Below are 17067 nucleotides of genomic sequence, written 5' to 3' on the forward strand. Positions count from 1 at the left end.
AGATTGTATAAAATAGCTCATAAATACAAGCCTATTGTACAAAAAGAAATTGAAGGAATTCTTGTCACTGGTATTATATACCCGATAAAAACATCATAATGGGCAAGCCCTATGGTCGTTCAACAAAAAACGCACAACCCGACAAGGCTTCGTATATGTGTTGACTACCATAGATTAAGTAAGCTAGCAGTTATTGAAATCATTTCCAACTCCTTTTGCCCATGAAATCATTAATGAAGTAGAAGGACATGAATGTTATTCCTTTACGGATGGGTTTTCAAGGTACAATCAAGTGCCCATAGCAGAAGAATATCGAGAAAAAACAACATTCATTATGAAATTCGTCTCTTTTGCATATAGATTAATGTTGTTTGGACTAAAAAACGCACCAATTGTATTCTTGAGAATTGTCGTCAAAGCATTTCAGGAATACATCCATAAGGCCATGGTTGTTTAATTTGATGAATCGACATTCTACACACTACTAAGGATCATATTCAATGGTTAAGGCTAATACTCGAATGGTGTAGACAGATACAACTTTCCCTTAATATAAAAAAGTGTATCTTTGCAACTCCCATCGGAATAATACTGAGTCACATTGCTTCCAAATACGGAATTAACATTGATATGGAAAAAATAAATATAATTCTAGATTTGAAACCCCTAATTAACCAAAATCATATCAAAATATTTCTAGGACATACAGTATTACAGACAATTCATTAGACACTACTCCGACATAACATTCCCAATTAATGAACTCCTGAAAAAAGATGCTCCTTTTATTTGGTCCAAAGAGTGTGCTGAATCGTTTCAGTTATTAAAGAACAAATTGGTCGAAGCTCCAATTCTTAAATTTTGAGATTGGTTTAAACAGTTTCATGTTCATGTGGATTCATCCTATGTGGCAGTCAGGGTAGCCTTGGCGCAACCCGATGAAGAATTAATAGATCACCCAAATGCTTACGCCAGTCGTAAGCTTAACAAAGCAGAAAGAAATTATTCGACAACAGAATGTGAAGCCTTAGCAATGATATTTTCTCTATAGAGATTATGGCATTACCTTTTGCAAAATCCTTTCATATTCTATACATATCATCAAGCTTTAAACTACCACATCAACAAACATGTGCATCACGATTGGATTTCTCGATGGCTATTATTAAAGATCTAAGTACTAACAACTATGTTACACGACTCAAGTGCCAAAATCCCCTTTCAAATGAGGCATGAGGGTACATTTATGCAAATGGGTGGGTGACCTATCACCTCTCCTGTGACTCTTCAAATTCCCCCATGGCCCATTCGACTTCGAATACTTCTCATATTCTAGATGTTTCTTTAACTATTTTCACATTTAATATTTCCTTGAATATTACAAAATTATATTTACAATATGAGAGAAGGAAATGTAACAGAACTCTATGTTATTTCTTGTTAGTTTATATCACCATCAACCATCCAAGTAGTTTTAACCCAACAAATACACAACCAATTATTAGGGAACCAAATGAAAAAAATTATTTATAAAAAAGTAGGAAAAAATGTAAGTATCCCTCCCTCTATCATGAATAAGATTGTTGTAGGTACTATTAATAAAATCTCCAAAGGATGAACCCACTAGCTGATGAAACAAGTACAAAATGGGCCTTCCTAAAAGCACTGATAAATAGGATGAAGGTGTCTCAATATGGTTATATGAATTCCATTTGGGAGTGACAAACCTTGTGCACAAATTCAACATGAGAATAGAATCTTGAATGGAGCACCTCACTTGCTACTAAACAACTCTAAAGTTGTTGTATATTCTTCACTAAACATAGAACCCATGCATGTGGGGATACAATAATGCAACTTTCTAGTCCGGATTAGCATGAGTAGGGATCAAACAACATCAAAAGATATGACTTTCTTGATTTAGACACCTACTCCTACAAAATTTCAAGACATTGGTATTCTCCTGCCAACTATGAAGTCACATCTGGAAGACCATAAATCTGAATTCTCTCACTAGATTCCTTGTAACCCAACTTCACTCACCAACTAAAAATATTTCTTATTCCAAATACATAGTCTTCAACTCCTTATTTATATTTCCATCTCACTAAAGACAATATCCAAAAAAATGGATTAGATACATGACATGCCGCAAATTCTCGATTTGTCTCTAAATTCAAAGGTGTCATCAGTTCCATTAGACTAATGAGTTGAACTTGACAATGCCATTTTCACCTCGTTTCCTATGAAGGATCTGAATGATTCATATAACCTTGTATTAATAAAAAAACATATCCGACAATTGAAAATGCAGCAAGAAAATCTCAATTTGACTTTGCCTTGGTCAAACTAGAGAAAATTTGAATTTCTATTTCAACAAAAATCTTGGAGGCAGTTAACCGAGGTGACATGGCACTTGTCACTCATCTAACTCAGTTAATTCGAGTTGGGAAAGCTTGCGTTTAGTTCAGTACATTTTATTTCTAATTTGTAACAATCTATTTCATTTAATTTGAGTTACTGTCATTTTAACTAGTTCTAATTATCAGAATAACTAGTGGAGGTCAAGTTGTGGAAGTGGAACTTCAACCAAACTCAGTGATCAACCAATTAACTCATCAATCAGCCCAAAATAATTGTTGCGTGTAGAGAATTTGAGTTACCCATCTGAGATGGAGATTCCAAGGCAGTTTACTATCAGTTGTAGCATATTCCAATGTGTACGGGTGGTTCATGTAGTCAGAGGAAGGACCTAAGGGAATTGCACAATTCAATAGCGGGAAATTCCTAAATAATAGGGGCCAATTTCCCAGAGGAATAGTGCAAGGAAATAGGAGCTTGGAGGGCTTGAAAATTAGTTAAGTGTTGGCCAGAGTCAGTCAGTCAGGTAGAGGGATGGACTAAACACTTGTAAGGTGTGCTCAAGCTTGAGAAAGCATATGTATTTCATCTCTATTCTCTAATCAATGCAATATAGATAGTAAGGGGTTTCAAGGAGTTTCTTTCCCCTAGATGAATATTTGTGCATGTGTGATGTTTCATTTTGCATGTCTATGATTTGTGTTCTATATTTGAATTAACTTCTGCATATCAGTAGAGTAGCTTCAAATCTTGTGATTTAGTAAATTTCGTGAATAGCATTGAATCCACACATTAATTTCGACATGGTATCAGATTTGGGATCACTATAGATCAGATATTTCGAAGTTTTCATTGTATGAGGTTCAAATTTGAAGATCAGTGTTGTAGTTTTATTCAAGATTGAGAAGATGGATTTCAATGGACTAAGGCTCGAGTATGACCTTGAGGGAAGCTCGAATTATGTTGCATGGAAGGACAACATGGAGGCAGTACTGGAAGATAATGGGTTGAAGGAATTAATTGATAATGATATTCTGAAACCAGCAACATCTGATGTTAAGGATCTAGCAGAATGGAAGAAGTGTGTAGCCAAGGTGAGGAGAATCATATTGGAGGAAGTATGAGACCACATTGTCTCAAATATCCACATGAAAGAGACTTTGTATGCAATGTGGCAAGCATTGACAGATCTATTCCAAAATAGTAGTGACCATAGGAAGCTAGTGCTCAAGGAAAAAGTTCGAAATATTAAGATGTAGAGGAACGAGACCATTCCACAGTACTTGAGAAATTTCACACAATGTCGTGATGAACTTGGTCAAGTTTGTGTTACCATAGCAGAGGATGATTTGGTAATCCTGTCCCTTTTAGGCCTTCCCAAGAGCTGGCATAACTACCAAAATTCGATAAATGGGAGGGAGAAACTACCAAATTGGGAACGCCTATGGTATGATTTGGTATAGGAGGAAATAAGGCGAAATACCAAAAACGGGACTTCATCCAAGGGTGAGGATGAGAAAAATTGTGCATTGGATGGAAAGGCAAAGAAAGCGAAAGGGAAAGGGAAGAAATCTCAATCCAAAGCAGAATCTAGTCAAGGGGCAAGAAGAAAGACTTGTCGAGAATCAAGTGCTTTCACTGTCATGAATTCAGGCACTATGCCACCAAGTGTCCACATAAGAAGACAAGCAAGAAGACCTCAGGAGGATCAGCACATGAAGCTCTGGATTCATAGTTTGAGCTTGATTTTACTCTCATTTCATGCATGGACAGCATAGTGATGGGAAGCGTGTGGTACCTGGATAGTGGTGCCTCGTTCATATGACAAGGAATAGAGATTTTTTTCAGTGATTTGAACGAGAGGGATCTCCATATGCACATCAAGATGGGAGATGATGGAAAGTACAGTGCGACTGACATTGGTATAGTCATATTTGAGAGGGAGTCGGTCTCCCTCTCAAACTCAAGGATGTCGTGTTTCTTCCAGGTCTAAAGAAGAATATTGTCTTAATTGCAGTTTTGGAAGACTATGGTTATGTTGTGATCTTCAGCAAAGGAAAGAAATTCATGAGACACATAGCCACGGGACAGGTGAAGAAGATCAATGTTTGTGGGAAGAACCTCTACAAGCTAGATGTGGAGGATTGTGTTGCATTGAGCATAAAGGCGGAGAAGGTGCAGAGTCGCGATGCCACTAAACATTGGCATAGAAGACTTGGCCATTTACATCATGTCACTTTGAATGTCATGCAGCATATAACCACAGGCCTCCCCAAAGGCGCACTAAAGAAGAAAGATACATGAAAAGAGTGTGCCTTCAGGAAGTACACAAAATCCACATCCCATGATCGGGACAGAGCACATGTTGTCCTTGAAAGGATCCACTCTAATGTCTGTGGACCTTTTTCGACAGCCTCCACTATCAGGCACAAATATTTTGACATATTTATTGATGACATCTCACGGAATTGTTGGATCTTCTTCATGTGGAAGAAGGTTGATACTTTCTCCAAGTTATTAGAGTTCAAGGCACTCATGGAGAAAGAAACGAGCAAGAAGGTGAAGGCTCTCAGGAGCGATAATGGAGGTGAGTACGTGTTGAATGAGTTTAAAAAAAATTGTGCAAAAGAATACATTCAACGAGAGTTGACAACACTCTACAACCCACAGCAGAATGGGGTGGCTAAGAGAAAGAACCGTAGCATTGTGGGAGCAACACGGACATTGCTGCATGACCAAAGCCTACCTCTGCACTTGTGGATTGAAGCATGCAACATAGTGATTTATATGCAGAACATGAGTCCTGATTGAATTCTTGGCATGATTACACCTGAGGAGGCTTTCTTGGGGAGGAAGTTGGATGCGTCACACTCAATATTTTTGGAGCCTCTGTCTACTACATGTCTCCAAAGAATCAATCAAGAAGCCAAAGCTGACAACAAAGTTGGGGGTACTTTTGGGTTACACAAAAACTCCCTACAACTACCATGTGTATTTTCCATCCCTCAGAATGGCAGTTGTGCGAAGGGATGTAAAATTTGATGAAGACAAAGCCATGCGGTCCTCTCTTGAGATGGACCTTCAAATCCCACCAGAGGAGGAGATTTTAGCTCCAAAGGAGAAGCCTCAAGATATTGTGGAGCAAACACAAGTTGAGAAGCAAAGAGTGGAGACAGCCACTCAAGCAAAATCATCTAGAGAAGGCAGGAAGAGAACTAAGGAAGTTTAGAGACTTGTGCAGGATGTGAGGGAGAATGTGGGTGCTCCTTCAAATCTACACATGCAGAGAAGCTCGCCAAATCACTACACTAGCTACATGGCTCTAATGACTGAACTAGTAGAGACTGAGCAATCCTCTTTTTAGGAAGCAATAGAGAAACCTATATGGGTTGATGCAGTGGTGAAGGAGTATGAATCCATTATAAACAACAGTGTTTGGAAAGTGGTCCCAAGGCCAACAGAAAAATCATTTATGGGTTCGAGATGGATCTTCAAGGTGAAGCATGCAATAGATGGAAACATAGAAAAGTACAAGGCCATATTTGTGGCCAATTGGTACTCTCTGGTTGATGGGATTGACTATGAGGAGACCTTTGCTCCTGTGGCAAGGTATTCATCCATCAAATCAATCATTGCTCTGGATGCACATATGGGATGGAAGATCCACCAGATGGATGTGAAAACAACATTCCTCAATGGATTTATTAAAGAGGAGTATATCGAGCAACCAAGAGGCTTCGAGACTTTTGATCGAGAGTTTCATGTATTCAGACTCAAGCGAGCATTATATGGTCTCAAGAAAGCACCTCGTGCTTGGTACACGAGGATTGATAGTTATCTCACCAGTTTTGGCTTCACCAAAAGTGAAGCAGATGAAAACCTCCATCATATTTTGGTAGAAGGTATTTTTTTTATTATTGTTTTATATGTTGATGACTTGATCTTGACTAGTGATGAGCAATTTATTAGATCTTGCAAGGAGGACCTTGCAAGAGAGTTTGAGATGAAGGACATGGGTCTCATGCACTACTTCCTCGGATTGGAAGTATGGCAAGTTGATGGGGAAATATTTGTCTCTCAAGGCAAGTATGTCAACGAGATACTTCAAAGGTTCCGCATAGACAAGTGCAAACCCACGGAGACTCCTCTAGTGACCAACTGGAAGAAAGAGGATTCCATTTCAATTGAAGAAGTGGATGTGATTGTTTACCGACAGTTGGTCGGTTCACTCATGTATATTCTGAACACACGATCATACATGGGATTTCCAGTCAACCAGTTGATCCAAGCTATGGTTAGGGCAACTAAGTATGTTCTACGGTGCCTTAGAGGCACTACCCATTTTGGATTGTGGTACAAACAGACAGAGAAAGTGAAGTTGTGTGGCTTCACAGATGCAGATTGGGCAGGAAGTCCATCAAACCGGAAGAGTACATCAGGTGGCATTTTGGGTGTTGGGTCGGCTACAGTTTATTGGTATAGTAAGAAGAAAAAATCTGGGGCACTCAGCTCGGCAGAGTCAGAATACATGGTTGAAAATCAAGCAGCATGTGGGGCTATCTAGATGAGAAAGATACTTGTTGGCTTGTTTAGTCTAAATGATGGATCATACTGTGATTTACTATGATAATCAGAGTTGCATCAAACTCTATGAAAATCATGTTTTACATGCTCAATCCAAGCATATTGATATCTGGTATCACCATCTACGGGATTGTATGCAGAGGCGGATTATGTTGTTGCAATACATTCTGATAGAGGATCAAGATGCTAATATTTTGACAAAGGCCTTGCTAAGAGGGAAGTTCGAGTTACACAGGTGCAGGATAGGGTGGTTGATAAACCCTTTCTTGCTGAGAGGGAGTGTTGAAATGCAGCAAATTAGAATTTCTAAAGAAAACTAGAGAAAATTTGAATTTCTATTTCAGCAGAAATCCTGAAGGTAGTTAACTAAGGTGACATGGCACTTGTCACTCAGTTAATTTGAGTTGGGGAAACTTGAGTTCAGTCCAGTATATTTGATTGCTAGTTTGTAGCAATCTATTTCAGTTAATTTGAGTTATATTAGTTTAACTAGTTCTAAATGTCAGAAGAACTAGTGGAGTGTGGAAATGTAACTTCAACCACACTCAATAATCAACCAGATAACTAATCAATCAGCCGAAAATAATTGTTGCATGCAGAGAATTCGAGTTACCCAGTTGAGATGGAGATTTCAAAGCAGTGTATTATCAGTTGTAGCATATTCCAATGTGTACAGGTGGTGAACACAGTGAGAGGAAGGACCTAAGGGAATTGTGCAATTCAATAGTGGGAAATTCCTAAATAATATGGGACAATTTCCCAGATGAACAACGCAAGGAAATAGGAGCTTGGAGAGCTTGAAAATTGGCTTAAGTGTTGGCCAGAGTCAGTCAGTCAGGCAAAGGGGTAGACTATACACTTGCAAGGTCTGCTCAAGCTTGAGAAATCATATGTATTTCATTTCTATTCTCTAATTAATGCAGTATAGATAGTAAGGGGTTTTGAGCAATTGTTTTCCCCTATATAAAACTTTGTGCATGTGTAATGTTTCATTTTGCATGTCTATGATTTGTGTTCCATATGGTGAATTAAATTTCGCAGATCAGTAGAGTAGCTTCAAGTCTTATGATTTAATAAATTTCATGAACAATATTGATTCTACACATTAATTTCTATACCGGCCCTATTGGGTCTAATGAAACAACAAGTGTATCATGCGGGAAATTTTCCCTAACATCATACACTAGGTGAGTTAGATAGTTCTTATGTTGAACCTCCCGAATGATTTTGTTGGCGGTAATTATAGCAAGTTGTTTGAAATTATCACTGTAGTGATAATAATTTCCATAGGAGAGATCATTGAATCAGATTCTATAGCATTTTTGCATGCAACAATCATTCACTCATGCATGGTGAAAATTTGATGAATCGTTCAATACAAAATGTGACCATTCGAAGTTTGTTTCACTACATAACAATTAGATGGTCGTCGATTTAGGGTTAGATATTGCCATTTCTTAAGGATCAAAATAAATTCCCAAAGCTTAATGCATGTGGCATTCTATGATGCCAAGCAGGGATTGTAGATACCAATTCTTAAGGAATGATACAACCTGCGTAATGATTAGTATTTTATCATCGCCTGGCAGTAACGTTTCCCTTGTAGGATATGAGTAATAATTTTGTTTAGGTAATGTTCTTCATTCAAATAACGTTACCCGTGTCATATTTGGGTGGTGTAGTGATTAAGCGCTTTGTCATATCAGTTGCCATATCCAACATAAAACAATAATATGCTTGATCAGATTCAGGACGGTGATCATAAAATAGCTCCTCACCAAATACAATACATTCCTATGGAAAATATCCACTCTATAATCTACAGCAACCATGGTCACCTCTTCATAAAAATTTGGATTCGGTAAATGAGTGACAATACCACCTTTCTGACATATGTCGAGAACAAACTGATCATTAAAGTTTAAAGAATGAAGAGTATCAACTTATTTATGTGAAAATAATTCACTAGCATACTCCCCATGGAACTCATGTTCGATCACTGGATTCTTTAAAAGTGCAACCATCCAACAACATCTTTTGTTGTTAGCGCTTGAGATTTCACCTCAGGCTGAGAAAGGTAAACCTCAAGGCAACATCAAACCATTCAGCCCCGTAGCTAGCCCTACGGGGCAGGAGAAGGCTCTCTCCGGTCAATCTCGGTAGATATTCAATTGATGAGATGACCAAATGGGTAACACTGATATTAGGCTAGTAAACTGATTAGAAAGATTGATTGGGATTTTTAATTAAATAACGGGGTTTTTCTGGGCTGCATGGGAAAAATCACAGCTTGAAACAGAGAAATATAATGAACAACACAGGTTATCGACTGAGGCAAGGTAGGCAAGAAATTTAGCATCAAATCTAGATTTTAAATGGGATGGCAAGACTGGTGAGGAGCTAACAAGGGCATAGGAGATGAATCCTTGTCAAACAGAGGAAAACATCAAACATGAACAAACTTATAGGCAGAGCATGGCAGGCATGAATTCTTACCTAAACACTTCATTTGTTCAGTTAGAAATGATCATGTAGTGAAATGAAACATAACAGATTACATATGAAACAAGGGAAAACTTATGCTAAATTATCATACCACAGGGATCTCAGAAGTCAGAGCTGTGAAATTTCATTAAAAATCCCTCTGTCAAAGACTGTACAATGGAGCTCAGTTCTCCTCCAGCGCTCAGAATTTTTTCTCCTCTCCCTCTACCCTCCTTACAAATTATTTTTTTATACATTAAATCAACTAAAACAAAAAACAACAGATCGACCCCCAAAACAGGGGCGTTGTTTCAACTAAAGCCATAAAAATAGAGCAGATGGAAACAAGAAACAAGAGGCGCCTTGTTCAATCAAGCGTTTTCACAGTTCAGAGCCGTCTTAATTTGGTCAATTGTACAGGATATGAGGCTATTGACAGTTGCAACCGACCCTAAAGATAGCTTTGCTGTTGGCACAGAGTCGATTAAAATCTGGAAAGCCACGGTCAACAACGAGCCACTGGAAATTTTATCATTAATGACATTGCTACCCAAACTTGACTGTGTGCCATCAGGCAAAATAGCAAAACTCGATGGTAAAAGAGCCACGTAGTTGGGATCACCACTGTTTGAGAACGACATTCATGGCCACTATATCAACGGGAGCGTAAATAACGTAAGAGCCACATGCATCAGTGCAGCTCTCCTGGAGAACAAGCATGTTACCCTGATTCGAATTCAAGTTGTTGACACGCAAACGAACCTATGAATGCCACTTTGCAAACTGCGCCCCAAATCTGGAAATGCGTTGGCCATTTTACCGAAATTAACTTGATACTTTGGAGTAAATCCACCGCCTGTACTTTGAAAACGGATCGAATACCGGAGTATTCGCAATTGGCTGCCACATCACAAAACGCTTCTTCGGTGACAATGAATAAGTTTACACATTCATGGCACTGTAAAAACTGATGCATGCTAGTTGAACAGAGCATCTGAGGATAACAAAGTTGACATACGACTTGTAATAAGCTGCCAGAAGTTTCTAAAGCTTGATCGACAAAGCACACAGCCTCCCTTCCCAAATCAAAACATAAATCACTGTTCTCATAAACTGCGCTATCATCAACTCGTTGAGAAGAAGAAAACTTACAGCCGTCATTTTGTAGCTTTGACACAGAATATAAGTCAGTACATGAGAGGTTTTGACCCAAAAATGAGTCAGTGAGTGGAGCTGAAGAGTTACGACTATGACGTCCCCATAACTGTCCCGGCAAGCATCCAAAACTCTCATTACGCCTAGGTTTGTCGGAAACTATCTGAAGTTCATTTCCTTCTTCTGTAGTAATATTTTCTTACGAGTCACTGGAGTTTGTGAGCATTGACTTTCGATCTCCATTTCAGAAGCTTTCCATGTCATTATCGCGCATAATATGAACACATCAAGTCAAATAACCCCTCCAATATCCTGAGCAAGCAATGCTTGAAATTTGTTTCTGGTAGTTGCAAGCAGAGATCATTATACGTGAGTCTGCTCTTTTTCTCCACCGCTTGAGAATCAATACCCTGAAAAACAAAATCCTTCAAAACAGTTTGTGTTTCCAACAACAATATCTGCATAAGAGAAGTCTGCGACTTTTCCGCAAAGCCAGAAATGTCATCAATTAATGCATAGGCATCACTCACTGTTATATAGCTCTCTGGATTGAACTTTTGATAAACTTCAAGCAGGAATGAATCAAGTTTCTCTAAAGCCCTACGAGCCCACACCTCTATGCCACGGTTCATTTTCTTAATACCCGAGTATAATTTTGAGCATAACCAGTTTAAAATTTTCATTCCCAGATTTGAAACCTTTCAATCCGTCCCACTCTAATTTTGTGTGGCATCTATGACTGGATAAGACTCTACATCAAATTATGCAGGCAGTCTTGAAAATTTCACATTAGTACATCAGAGAGCTCTCACGTTATTAGTCTTTACAATCAATGACACCTTTTGGAGAAATTTGAAAGTGTTCTTTTACTCCTACTAAGCAGGGTGAGCTAATCACTTTGCAAATGCGTTCCTCACCTCGACCTTTGCGAAGAGCAAGCCTTGTGGTGGAAGCATGAGCTATGATATTTCCTCCATTAAGCTTAACTTGGGGACCAGCAAACATAGCAGAAGCATCTACTTGCAAAACAACTTGATTGGTCACCACAACTGCCACACCAAACTCATCTACCATTTTCTGAAGGCTTCTAAGGAACTTAGCAAGATGCATCTGCCTTGCTTTAGGAGTAGCATCCACTCTCAAAACTTTTGAAGTTCTAGAAGGGAATTTCTGTGCTCTTTTAGATATAAAAACATCACTGGCATCTAGAGTAGATATTTGTGCTGGGGAAACTTTTTACTCTGTTCTGAGATTGGACTGGAAGATAATTCAGAAGGCTTAAATTTTGCTTCATCGAGACCAGTTGGTTCTCCTCCAGTTTTTAGCATCATCAATTCCATTTCTTGTATACAAGCTAATGAACGATGTACAAGCTTTTTATTAATTTCAAGGCCGAGAAAATTCAGATGTTCATACAATTGAGCCATTTTCAATATAAAAAGACCATTACCGCTTCCAACATCCACAAACAAAGGCTGACATGGATCCCGAAAGATCGCTCTCCAATCAAGATTTCTAGTGCATACACGATCCAGTGCTGCAACTCCAGCGAGAGTGCGTCCTTTCAAAAGTTCCCAGACAGCAGCCCCATGCTCGTAAACAAGATGAGCTGAACAATATGCTGATGCTTCTCTAACAAAATTGCATGCTTCCTTCCCAAGAACAACAGTGGTACACCCATTTTCACTAATCCGACTTAGAAGTCTTGCCAAATGCATTGATCCATGGTATCGATGCTTTGAAGTTCCAAGTTTAACAGGACCAATCCAGAGGGATGTCTGCAACTCTTACTTTCACTAAGAAAAGAAGCAATTTCATTCAAGGTTTCTGGTCCAATATCATAAGGCCTCCAACCATCCATAACACATTGGACTTTACAGACTTGCACTTCTTGACAAGACTGAGCATCATTGCTGCACCAAAAATCTTTTGGAAGCAACACTTCCACACCTTTTGCTTTTGCAATATCCAACAATTGCATTGCCTCTCCTAAAGCATGTTTTTCCACCATACTTCCTACAAAGACAAGCTTGTCACATATATGAAGGAGAGAATGCAGAGCATCCCTTTTCTCAAGAATCTTGGCTCCACCCATTATAACAATGAATGGATGCTTGGGTTTCTGTAAAGTTTCTGCAAACAAAGATAGCACCTCTGTAAGGTGGAAACCTGCAATTCTGGCATAAGTAAAGCGTGCAACTCCAACAGTAGATGCAAGAACTCTGTGTGACTCAGAAAATGAATCATTAACAAGAATATCAATTTTTGCTGAGAGATTCCTTGCAAAATCCATACAATTAGCAGCTTCCTCTCTATACAGTGATAGGTTCCCTAAAAGAAGAATGTCCCCGTTTTCTAGTTTGCTTATACTGCATTCCACCTTATGTCCAGTAACACCCTCTGCTGCTACCACTTTCTTTTCCAGGCAGACTGAAAGGTAATCTGCAACAAGCTGTGTGTACTGATCCTTTGATGAGTTTTTTTAAAGAAACCGAATGAGTCACAACCACCACCTTGGCTCCAGCGTTGCAAAGATACTTGAGGGTATTAATTGCATTTTTATTAGGATATTGAATACCAAATTGATCATCCCTGGGACACAGTCTGGAGTCAAATCGCACCATAATGACCTTACCATGAAGTTCATTCCTAGGAAATGTCTTTAGTGTTTGAAAAGGTAAGCAGTGTACCATTTCTCTATCAGAACAAAATCCAACAAGGGTATATGAGGCTATGAATATTTGATCAAGATCTGGATCAAGGGTGCCACTGTAGAGAACCTCTATGCCATGATAGTTGAAACCATATGAAGATGAAACTTGACCAAATTCATCAACAGTAGAGTCTGATGTATGCTTTGTTTTCTTTGTGCTTTTACAAAGGTAGGAGCTTGAAGTCGCTGCCAGTTGAAGAGCTGAAGAACAAATTACATAATCTAAAAAGCAACATTTAAATGATTTCTTCTTCAAAACCCTGTTTTGAAGAAGAATCAATCTCTGACATGAGACAGAGTCTAACAAGCAGCACTTGTTGTTGCCTCGTAAGAAGCTTCATGTTTTTTCATTTATGATTATCCCCTCCTTTCGGTGGACCACCCGAAGTACCATCCCACAATCAACCATGAACAACTGCCTTATATTCCCTTTATGGTTAACATGATATTTGCACCAAATTTCAAAATATTTTCAATACATTCATTATGCTCATAAAGCTCATTGGGAGGTACTTCTGCACAATTGATATTATTTTTAAAGGTTTTGTACTTAAAGGCTCTTCGTACAACAACGCTCTCCTCTCTAGGCAGGTCATGCAAAATTAAAACAACGGGTTTTTATAATAGAAGAATCAATAACATCTGAATGCATGGATCAACATCAAGAGAATCGAGACTGGCATAACAATGTATATTTTATTATGTGATAGTTCCATGAACTGAAATAAATGAAGCAATTTCTCCAAAATTGCCTTCTCCATTTGAAGGGTATACTCCTACAACCTCAGTGATGTAAAAGTATTTCAAAATTTGTAGTCAATTCGACAGCTAAATAAGAAAATAGATAACATATCAAATAGAATCTTAACTTCACTTTAACAAGCCTTACATAATTCAGGAAATACTTGATAAGCCTCTTATTTTCTTTTGCCTCTCCTCTAATAAAGTGTTATAATCCAAAAGTATCAATAACATCTGAATGCATGGATCAACATCAAGAGAATCGAGACTGGCATAACAATGTATATTTTATTATGTGATAGTTCCATGTGTTAGAAATTCTACAGTTTCAACAGCGATTCTATATGCGGAATAACTGAAAGAATCGTTGTAAAACTTAATGCCCAGGGATACGAGTTACCTCCAGCCATTGGTGATGTTTTGATGCAGGCCACAGTCCACTTGCTTCTTCTTCAGCACTCCAGCTTCAATCCAAGCAAAAAAAAAACATACAAAATTCTGAAGGCACTTCCAAGCTCTGCTATCTCAGCTCGATTGTGTAAAACTGAAGGGGATTGAGATATGAGCTTGGGGACCAAACAGATGAAAATATAGCTAAGCTTCCATCAAGCTTCTAATAGTTATGTGTTAGATGTCCACAAATCAAGGCAGAGAACTCGAATCAAAGTGATGGACCACTATAGTAGCTCCTAATAATAAATTTAGTAATTGCAGTTTCTTTTCTTAACTTAAGGAAACTACTGCAGTTGGTTTCCATAAGTTAAGGAAAGACTGCAATTCCATAATTGTAGGCAGCAATTGTGCAAAACTTAATGGAGCTAACATTCTCCCACTTGGTCCATACTTCCAAACTTAATGTCTCAACTTAAAAACCATTGATAATCTGTATTAAGTAATAGATACATGAATCATGGCGATAAGTCCTCTAATGACGAGTATTATCTTCCATGTATTACTATGCATTTATTCTTATTATAATTTATGTGGCAACAATTTCTTAATGAATAAACCTTATGTTTATTCTTGGTCCTTCTTAAATGAATTTTCTCAAATCAACTTAAGGTGCACATAAATATGAGAAAAAACATCACAATAATTAAGAATTTCATTAAAATAACATTGTCCATACAATGAAAAACTACATAATGGAACCAAGTCCCATATTCAATACATGATCCTTGAATTTAAACGGTGGCATGCCCTTAGTCAAAGGATCAGCGATCATTAACTCAGTGCTGACGTGCTTAATGACCACTTTCTTTTCTTTAACACGTTCCCTTATAGCTAAATACTTAATGTCGATGTGTTTATTTCGACTCCCACTTTTATTGTTTTTAGGCATAAAACAGCAGCTAAATTATCACAATATATTCTCAATGGCTTAGATATAGAATCCATAATTCTAAGCCCATAAATGAAATTCCTAAGCCATACACCATGTAAAGTAGCCTCAAAACAGGAGACGAACTCGGCTTCCATAGTGGAAGTGGCAATCAAGGTCTGCTTGGCACTCCTCCATGATACTGCTCCACCGGCCAACATAAAAATGTAACCTGATGTTGATTTACGCGAATCAACACATCCAGCAAAGTCAGAATCTGAGTAGCCAATTACTTCCAAGTTGTCCGTCCGTCTATACATAAGCATGTAGTCTTTGGTTACTTGAAGGTACCTCATTACTTTCTTTGCAGCTCTCCAGTGGTCTAAACCTGGATCACTCTGATATCGTCCCAACATTCCCACAACAAATGCAATGTCAGGTCTTGTGCAGACTTGAGCATACATTAGGCTTCCGACAGCAGAAGCATATGGAATGTTCTTCATTTGTTCCCTTTCAAAGTCGTTCTTCGGGCATTGGTTCAAATTGAACCTATCACCCTTCACAATGGGAGCTACACTTGGTGAACAATCCTTCATCCTAAATCTCTCTAAAATTTTATTAATATAGGTTTCCTGGGAATTGTTAGAGAGGAATTGTTTCACCTCATGTAGCAAACCCTTATCATTGGTTGCTAGCAAAAGGTCATCCACATATAAAACAAGAAAACAAATTTTACTCCCACTAACCTTCAGGTATATACATTGATCCATAATGTTTTCTACAAAACCAAAAGAAGAAATTACATTATGGAATTTCAAATACCATTGGCGGGATGCTTGTTTTAAACCATATAATGACTTCTTGAGCTTGCAAACCAATTGCTCACCATCACTAGAGGGGAATCCTTCAGGTTGTTTCATGTAAACATCTTCCTCTAGATCTCCATTAATTCTATCTATGGAGATATGACCTAGTCTCCGGTCCCATAATTTAGAGGAATCTTCATCAATAACACATCTTTTAGTTCCAGTGTGAACATGCATTGAATCATATGTGACATTGTTTTGTAAATTAATGCAGTAAAGACCATTAGACAAAATACCATTCCCAACATAATCAGATTTATAGAATAGACTGAAAGATTTTTCTGAAAAGTTCAAGGAATATCCAAAAAATGTACAAGCCTTGAAACTGAGATCAAGTTTCTAGAAAAACTTGAAACAGAGAAGGTCTTTTCTAACTCCAAAACAAAGTCACTACTTAAAGTTAAATAACATGTTCCTATAGCTTCCACATGCGAGCCCATCTTGTTTCCTGATAAGATGCTTTGCTCACTTCCCACTGGCTTCCTTAGGTTTTTCAAACCCTTTGTCTGCAAGCCATTTCCGAAATTTGGCGCATTCCTTCTTCATGTGTCCCTTCTTCCTACAGAAAAAACACTTGGAAACCTTCTTGATATCGGCTTGGGGAGGTACTTTACCTTTCCCTTTCCGATTGGCTTGAGATTTTCCTTTTCCACGCGTTGCCAGCATTGCACTCTCTCCCAGTTCCATCACCAGTCTCTCTTCCTCTTGAACACACATGGTCATGAGTTCATTAATTGACCATTTATCCTTATGTGTGTTGTATGAGATTTTGAAAGGTCCATATTGGTGCGGAAGGGTGTTCAGGATGTAGTGCACTAGGAAGGACTCCGATATTTCAACCT

Source organism: Pinus tabuliformis, chromosome 9, assembly GCF_031772625.1.
Source record: "Pinus tabuliformis cultivar Carrire ecotype Pingquan chromosome 9, CPIR1, whole genome shotgun sequence".
In the NCBI taxonomy this organism is placed as follows: domain Eukaryota; kingdom Viridiplantae; phylum Streptophyta; class Pinopsida; order Pinales; family Pinaceae; genus Pinus; species Pinus tabuliformis.